Below are 7,225 nucleotides of genomic sequence, written 5' to 3'. Positions count from 1 at the left end.
CAAAAATGAAGATTAAATATAAAATCAAGCTATTCGAAACAGAGTTGTAGAAAACAGTTGGAATCGGACTCAGATTCTTCTGTTTCAAATTCAAATCGATTCACCCGATAGGATTCAAATTTTGATTCCTCAAACCATGTGTGTTAAGTTTCAAACCAAGTGGAGTTCACCATGGAAGATGGATCATAATAAAGGTTGAAAATTTCTTATTCTTCTAAAGGGATTTATGTACATTTTGTGACTCTTAACGGCTTGGCTTTTTACCCAAAAAAAAAAAAAAAGGGTTTGGCTTGGCCTTAGCAGTCCTTTGCTCGATCAAAGAGTAGCTTCATGCCAAGGGATGCAAACACATGATTTGTTGGAAGTGGGCCCATCAAATTCAATAATTAAATTATTTAATTCATTTTATTAAGGAAATTAAATATTAATGGGTTATGTTTGTCATTAAGTTTTCACCTAAAAATGTTTCACTAGGGATAAAATTGAGCATTTCATTCATACGATAGTCACACTATATGTTTTTTTGGAATGATGATATACAAAACATTAGGTAAGTATACATACCAGAGTGGATAACTTGAGAATCTTTAATGGAGTATTATCGAATGTTTAAGGAGCAAATTCTTATAAGTAGCTTATGATTAATCCCTTAACTTGAGATCCTTATTATAACAGCAAGGCATTATGGGGGCGGGGGCGGGGGCGGGGGGGGGGGGGTGCATCAATAGTTGATGTTTCTCAGACTAGACGTCAGTGTGTTGGATTCATGGTGCCAAATTATGTATGAAAAAGATGCTCAATATAGGATCCACTACCTATGATCGCTCTCATTGGCTCCCTCGTTTGTGCAGGATGTTGATGAGAGAGAGAGAGAGAGAGAGATGGTAAATCTTATAAATCTGACTGAGTTTTGGGTGGGGGGGGGGGATGCATCAATAGTTGATGTTTCTCAGATTAGACGTCAGTGTGTTGGATTCATGGTGCCGAATTATGTATGAAAAAGATGCTCAATATAGGATCCACTACCTATGATCGCTCTCATTGGCTCCCTCGTTTGTGCAGGATGTTGATGAGAGAGAGAGAGAGAGAGAGAGAGAGAGAGATGGTAAATCTTATAAATCTGACTGTGAGTTTTTTTTTTTTTGGGGGGGGGGGGGGGAGTGTCGGTTCCTTTCTCTCTCCCTCCCTACCCCGACCTCTCTCACTTCTAGGGTTTATACTCTAATTCTTGAGTTTCTTCTTCCTTTTAAGATTGTGAAAATCATGGTTAAGAACCCTTGCAGTGATTGTGAGAGAGATCTCCCTCTTGTATTCGTTGGGCAAGCCTTGTGAAAGGGTTTTCCATAGAGTTTCCCTACGTTGTTAAATAGAGGGAAGAGATAAGTTACCTGACTGTTCTCACTTTCGAATGGTTTAACATTTTTTATTGTATCATATACTAACGTGAGAACTAATCATAGGGAGTAGTCACCTTAAATTTAATTTTTCCAATGCATTCTTGAACCAAAACTCTAAAATGGTTGATATAAATGGTCCTAATCTAGAGGGAACAAAGGTCGTTCACGCGCTAAGCTTCACCATCCATCTCCTAGATAGTCCTAGATTGAGGCTATGTTTGGTATGCTATCTTGGAATAGATCTTGGGTCTAGGATGCATTCTAAAACTCGATTTTTTTCTATTTTCTTTTTTCAAAATGCATTATAGACCTAAAATCCATTTTAAAATGCATACCAAATACAACTCAATTTTTGTGGACCATACAAATGTGAAAAGCCAACACTTGTAAGTTAGTAACATAACAATGGTTGGTAGTGTTTTCACGGGATGCAATATCTATTTGTATACGCTTTCTATTGTTTTTTCTCATTTTGCTTCTTCTCTCTCGTCCTCTTATTTTTTTAAGGTTCCTTCCATTGACGTAAAGTTCTGAAGCAAAGCCACACGCATTGCTTGTGATTTCTTTTTTTACCTTTTTTAATTCGACGAGTTGCCGAAAGAGACTGTGTTATTGATTCCTCGCTCATAATGTCAATGGAGAAGACTAGAATTGGAAGTATTATTAAAAAAAAAAAAAAAAAAAGACTAGAATTGAATGGAAGGGGAAGATTTCTCCTTCGAGAAGATGACTTATACGTAAAGGTGTCAATCGGTTTGGTTTCTATCATTCGGTTTGGTTCGATGTCTTAATGGTGTGATCCGAAATCGAAACGAGAATTGAGTCGGTTTTGGAAGCAGAAACCGAATCTAAACTTGTTCGGTTCGGTTCGGTTACTTGATTTGAGTTTCGTTTGAAAATCAGGGGGTGAAGTGTGATTTACCCAAAAATTAAAAACACTTTTTTAGTTATGTTTGTGAGTTATGACATCATTCGGGTTTTCGGAGGTTCTATGACGTGAGTCGTGACAAAGGTTCTAAAACTTAGATTTCGGCTAGATTTTGATCAGCCAGAAATCAAGACGAACTCTGTTTCGACTATATCTCGATCGAAACCTGGGACTATTTCCAGGCTAACTCGAACCTTGGTTTCAAGGCCCATAAGTTTATTTTTTATCCTGATTCTTGTTGTGCTGCCTATTTTTACATTTTAAACCCAATCCATGCATTAGTTTCATGTAGAGAACACTAAAATATTACTTGTGGTTTTGATCCAAGTTTGATACTGTTTATTGTTCTTGGATATGCTATCGAATAAAGTTTGATCGGAACATAACTCCTTCAATATAAGTGAAATTTAAGCAATCTTGGATTTATTGGAAAGCTTTCAACAAAGCTTTCTAACAAATCCAGGATTGCTTAAATCTGATTTATATTGAAAGAATTATGTACCAGTCAAACTTAATTTGGTATGCGCAAATGCTGTCAAAATCACTCTAAATGAAAATATTTTTTTGAACATCAAAACAAATGAATATTTTACCGCACTTTTGGTTTTTAGCAATGTTTTATCATATTAAGATTTATGGAATGTTTAGATTTGAGAAAAACCCTAGCAATAGAAAGTTGAAAATTGCATCTACTGTAGAAAATCCAGTTTTTGTTCTTGAACTAGGGGTTGACTTTTTTTTCCTTTGGGAATTTTATTTTTTAACTATGTTTATTGGATTCAAATAGGGGGTATTTGTTTATTTATGAATAATAACTTAAGTAAATGAAATATAAATACAAAAACATTTTCTGGTTTTTGACCTAGTTTCTGGCATAAATATCTATCTGTCCTAGTTTCGAGCCAAGTTTTCCCTAGTTTCGATGGACATCTATCGAAACCACCCAAATATGGTCGAAACCAATCGAAACCAGGTCAAATCTAGGAATTTTATAAAATCCCCCCTCAACTCGTCTCGAAAATCTGCGAAACCGAATTAACACGATGGTTTCAATAGATTTCGATTGAGTTTTTCTTCCATGATCGTGACACATGCCTCCTCCGGCATGTCAAATGAGATTGAAATTTTCAAACTACATTTTATATTTTGGATCAACCGAGTGTGAAGAATGAATCTCTTTACTCATGGATTCTAGTGCTTAGATGACACTCGAAGAACACATACTAAAGGAAACTTTAGATATTTGTCATAAATTTGTGATGGGGGAAGAGTTCCCTATGCCGCCAATCTCTCACACTACAACAATCATGATGTGGCAAATGGTTTCTTCAACAAAGGGTCCTACGTCAAGAAGGGGAAAAAATGACCCACATGATCATCGGATCCCTAATGGTCGGATATGAAACGATACGAAAAAATTAACCTCATACTATCACTCCTGTTGTTTAGTATGAAAAAAATCTCTCACACCACACCAATCACAATGTGACTAAAGGTTTCTTCAACAAGATGCCCACAATGTCAGAGAGGAAAAAAGAAGTATTAGTGTGTCCCACAGCAGGATGTCAAAGAGTATTAGCCTTCAGAAAAAAATGCATCATGCTTCATAGGGATTGTTTGCTAGGCATGGTCATCAAATTGACTCACCCACTTCTTTGAGCACTCTTCAAAAGAAGTGAGGAATCCTGCAAGCTCATTTTGCTTCAAAATGTATAAGTTTCTCAACAAACAAAATTCATCTGATCCAGAGATCTGTCTGATCAAAAGCTCTTACACCGACATGTCAAGCCTCGTGTGAATCACACAATAAGGAAATCTGTGTGTGTCTTCTTCACAGGGAGAGATCAAGGGCCTGTTTTTGACAATGTTTCTATTCTAAAAAAAAAAAATTGAATCAGAAAAATAAATTTCATTTGGAGTATTTTTATAGGAAAGAAACATATTTGGTAACGCTGAGTAAAAAGTATTTCTAAATCAAAAGAGAATTTTTTTTTTTTTTTTTTGATGAAATAAAGAAAATTGCATTAAGAGCAAATCAAAGTACAGCAGTCCGAAAAGGATCCACAAAACGTATTAACAGACTTAGATAGTCTAGCCCTATTTGCCAAAATATGAGCTGGCCTCACTACATCCCTGTCCACTTTTTTAATTACTATATTATCAAAAGAACTGTACAAAGACACTGCCAAAAAGGAGATGAAAGAGTCTCCATGGCCAGTTTGCATATTGATCCTTTTGGAGCCATGAAGCTAAATTTGCTGAATCAGTCCACACAGTCAAGTGCTTGATGCCTTTTTCTTTCGCTGATTGGATGCCTTGTGCGATTGCTTCATCTGCATTTTCCGACTGGCTTGTTCCAAAGCGTTTGAAATGCACATTAATAGAAGTATTTCATCCAACTTTTACAAAATCACATAAATGCACCATTCACTAATAATTACATAAATGCCATCATTTCACTATTAAGTCTCACAGTGATCTAAATAGGATTTTCAAATTACATCATCATAATTACAAAAACAAAAAATGCCATCATTTCAATATTCAATTTTCCCGTACATACTCTGATATTCAGTTCGAAAAGTATAAAATGAGAAACTATATGTGCATAATGGGTGTAACTGAAAACAACATAATGTTAGCATCACTTCTTTCATCTTCTCTGGAGTCTTTCTCAACTTCTTCTTCTTCTTCTGGTTTTGAGGGAAATGATTCAAGGGGATTTTGCATATATTCAGCATAATAGCAGAAAATGGTTTGGTTGAGAATTCATCCTCATTATTTAGGGTGCAGACTGTTTGATCCAGCATTCAATTATAGAAACTTTCCAAACCTCAAGAGTCCCTTAAGCCACGTTGAAAACCAAAGCTTGTTTACAACCCATAAGAAATGGGTGCAGGATGAAGGATGTAGTTGCCTTTCAAGTCAACATGACGTGCAGGCAGAAAGCTTCAAAGAACTGGGAGTTTCCCCACTAATGATCAAAAGATTTACCAAAACATAATTGCTCTGACTAATCCATCACCATTGTATTCATTGTGAGATAACAACCTCAAAAGTAGAGTTTCAGATGCACATACCTTGTCCACTGGCATATCCAGAAACTTAATAGTTAGTCTTCTAGCTTCAATGGCCCAAAACAGCCATGGAAGGACCAAGGGAAACACAAGCATATAAAACTACATTTAGCATCCTTCAGTATGAATCGCAATGAACTGAATCTGGCAAGGAATGTACGACAGCCTTAAAACTTAGATTGTCTGAACTCAACCAAATCTCATAGTGGTAAAAGAGCAATGTATCATGGGTATGTTTTCTAAGATACTCAAACCCTATACTTGAGCCTTTTTATATGCTCCTCCTCAGTCCCTTCCCCCCCCCCCCCAAAAAAAAAGTTGGGAACTGAATTATATATTGTGAGAGAAAGATCTGGCCATCAAAAGGTCTCTAACTTGACCGCCAACTTCTCCAGTCCTACACTCCTACCCAAACGAGCTTATCCGGCACGTGAAAGAAAACAACACTTGCATAGATCAAATCATACTGGAAACCTGAACCAAATCTACTGAAATTCATATCCTCACCTTTCAAAATCAAAGGGTAATTGTACAAAAGACCCTGAGATGGAAGCGCATACCGAAATGCCGCCATAAGAGAAAGCTCATCCGTTTCTAGGCAATGGAAGTGTTCTGGAATAAGGCAATGGATCAAATGCAGCCCAACATGGAGTGTACAACATCCAAACTCGAGGAATTGGGAGTCTAGCTTTAGCTGAACTGACCCTGCAAGAAACTCAAACACGTCGCACCCTCCAACCCAGGGTTCCCCGTAGTTGCTGTGGTGTTCCTCTACAAACAATTCTCCAGGGCATGGCAAGGAAATGTGATTGTTCGCTTCTTCTCCTTCGTAGTGCAAGATAACCCCTGAAACCTCATCCAAGGATCCAAATTCAAAATTAGCAATGTTTGAAAGAACAAAGAAACAAATAAATAGTTACTGCAACCGAGTAAAAATTGAATTTAAATTATATTCATTCCCACCTGGATATCTCCTACCTATAAATCTACAAAATTCTTTGTTTATTAATTTATATATAAAAAAATAATCAATTCAGGCCAGTTGTACCCCCACCCGCCTCAGTTTCTTGGCATGTGTCTGAAATTCAGGCTAACAAATCCCAATACATCAGCCTGAGAATTTCAGGGACATGGAACTTGCTTAGGCAGTTCGCCAACCACACCCGAGCCCTTTTATATTTGACACAGATGACAAAGTAGAATACAGAGGAGTCTGTCTCTTTCCAGATATCCAAAAGAATTCGAACCAACATTGTTAAACCCTATATCTGAAATAGGATATGTTGCACATTGTTACACTCTGTGTCAGTGTTGAACAAATACCCAACTCTAGGGGTGATATTCATCACTGTTGTAACTCTTTTTTTTTTCTGGGAAGAAATTATGCTGCAACTTGATGTTGCATGTTCAATTCGATTCAACAGCAAAACAATAAATTGAACACTCGAATATGAAGAGAGAGAGAGGAGCGTACTGGTTTAAATCTTCAAGCTGTTGGGCGCTGGTGCAAGGGTTAATGCCCTTGCGGAGGACATTGAAGTTGCAAATGTAGGTTGTTCTGCTGGATTTGATCTTTCACCCATTCAGTGTCTTCTGTGAGTTGAGAAGTCGGTCTTCAGTGAGAGGTCGATGAGAGAGATGGTAGTGTAGGAGAAGAAGGGGGGTTTACAGGTTTTGTGGGAATTTCTAATCGAAGTGTTCAATCCATTTGTATCTGGAATAGAAGAACAAATTAAAATTTTTTTTTTTCCCTCAACATTCGTGTTCAAGTTGGCTCATCAATGGAAAACATATAATACTGGGCCCTTTGTTCAAGCTACAAG

The 7,225-nt window shown here is 37.0% G+C and overlaps 1 pseudogene; it reads right to left on the bottom strand.

Moving 5' to 3' along the window:
- Window positions 1–5,495: 5,495 nt before the first annotated feature.
- LOC122655691 lies at window positions 5,496–6,303 on the bottom strand (annotated as a pseudogene).
- Window positions 6,304–7,225: the final 922 nt, after the last annotated feature.

The sequence above is a fragment of the Telopea speciosissima genome, chromosome 1 (genome assembly GCF_018873765.1).
Source record: "Telopea speciosissima isolate NSW1024214 ecotype Mountain lineage chromosome 1, Tspe_v1, whole genome shotgun sequence".
In the NCBI taxonomy this organism is placed as follows: Eukaryota; Viridiplantae; Streptophyta; class Magnoliopsida; order Proteales; family Proteaceae; genus Telopea; species Telopea speciosissima.
Note: the sequence above shows the minus strand (reverse complement) of the source record. Positions and strands in the feature narration are given on the sequence as shown.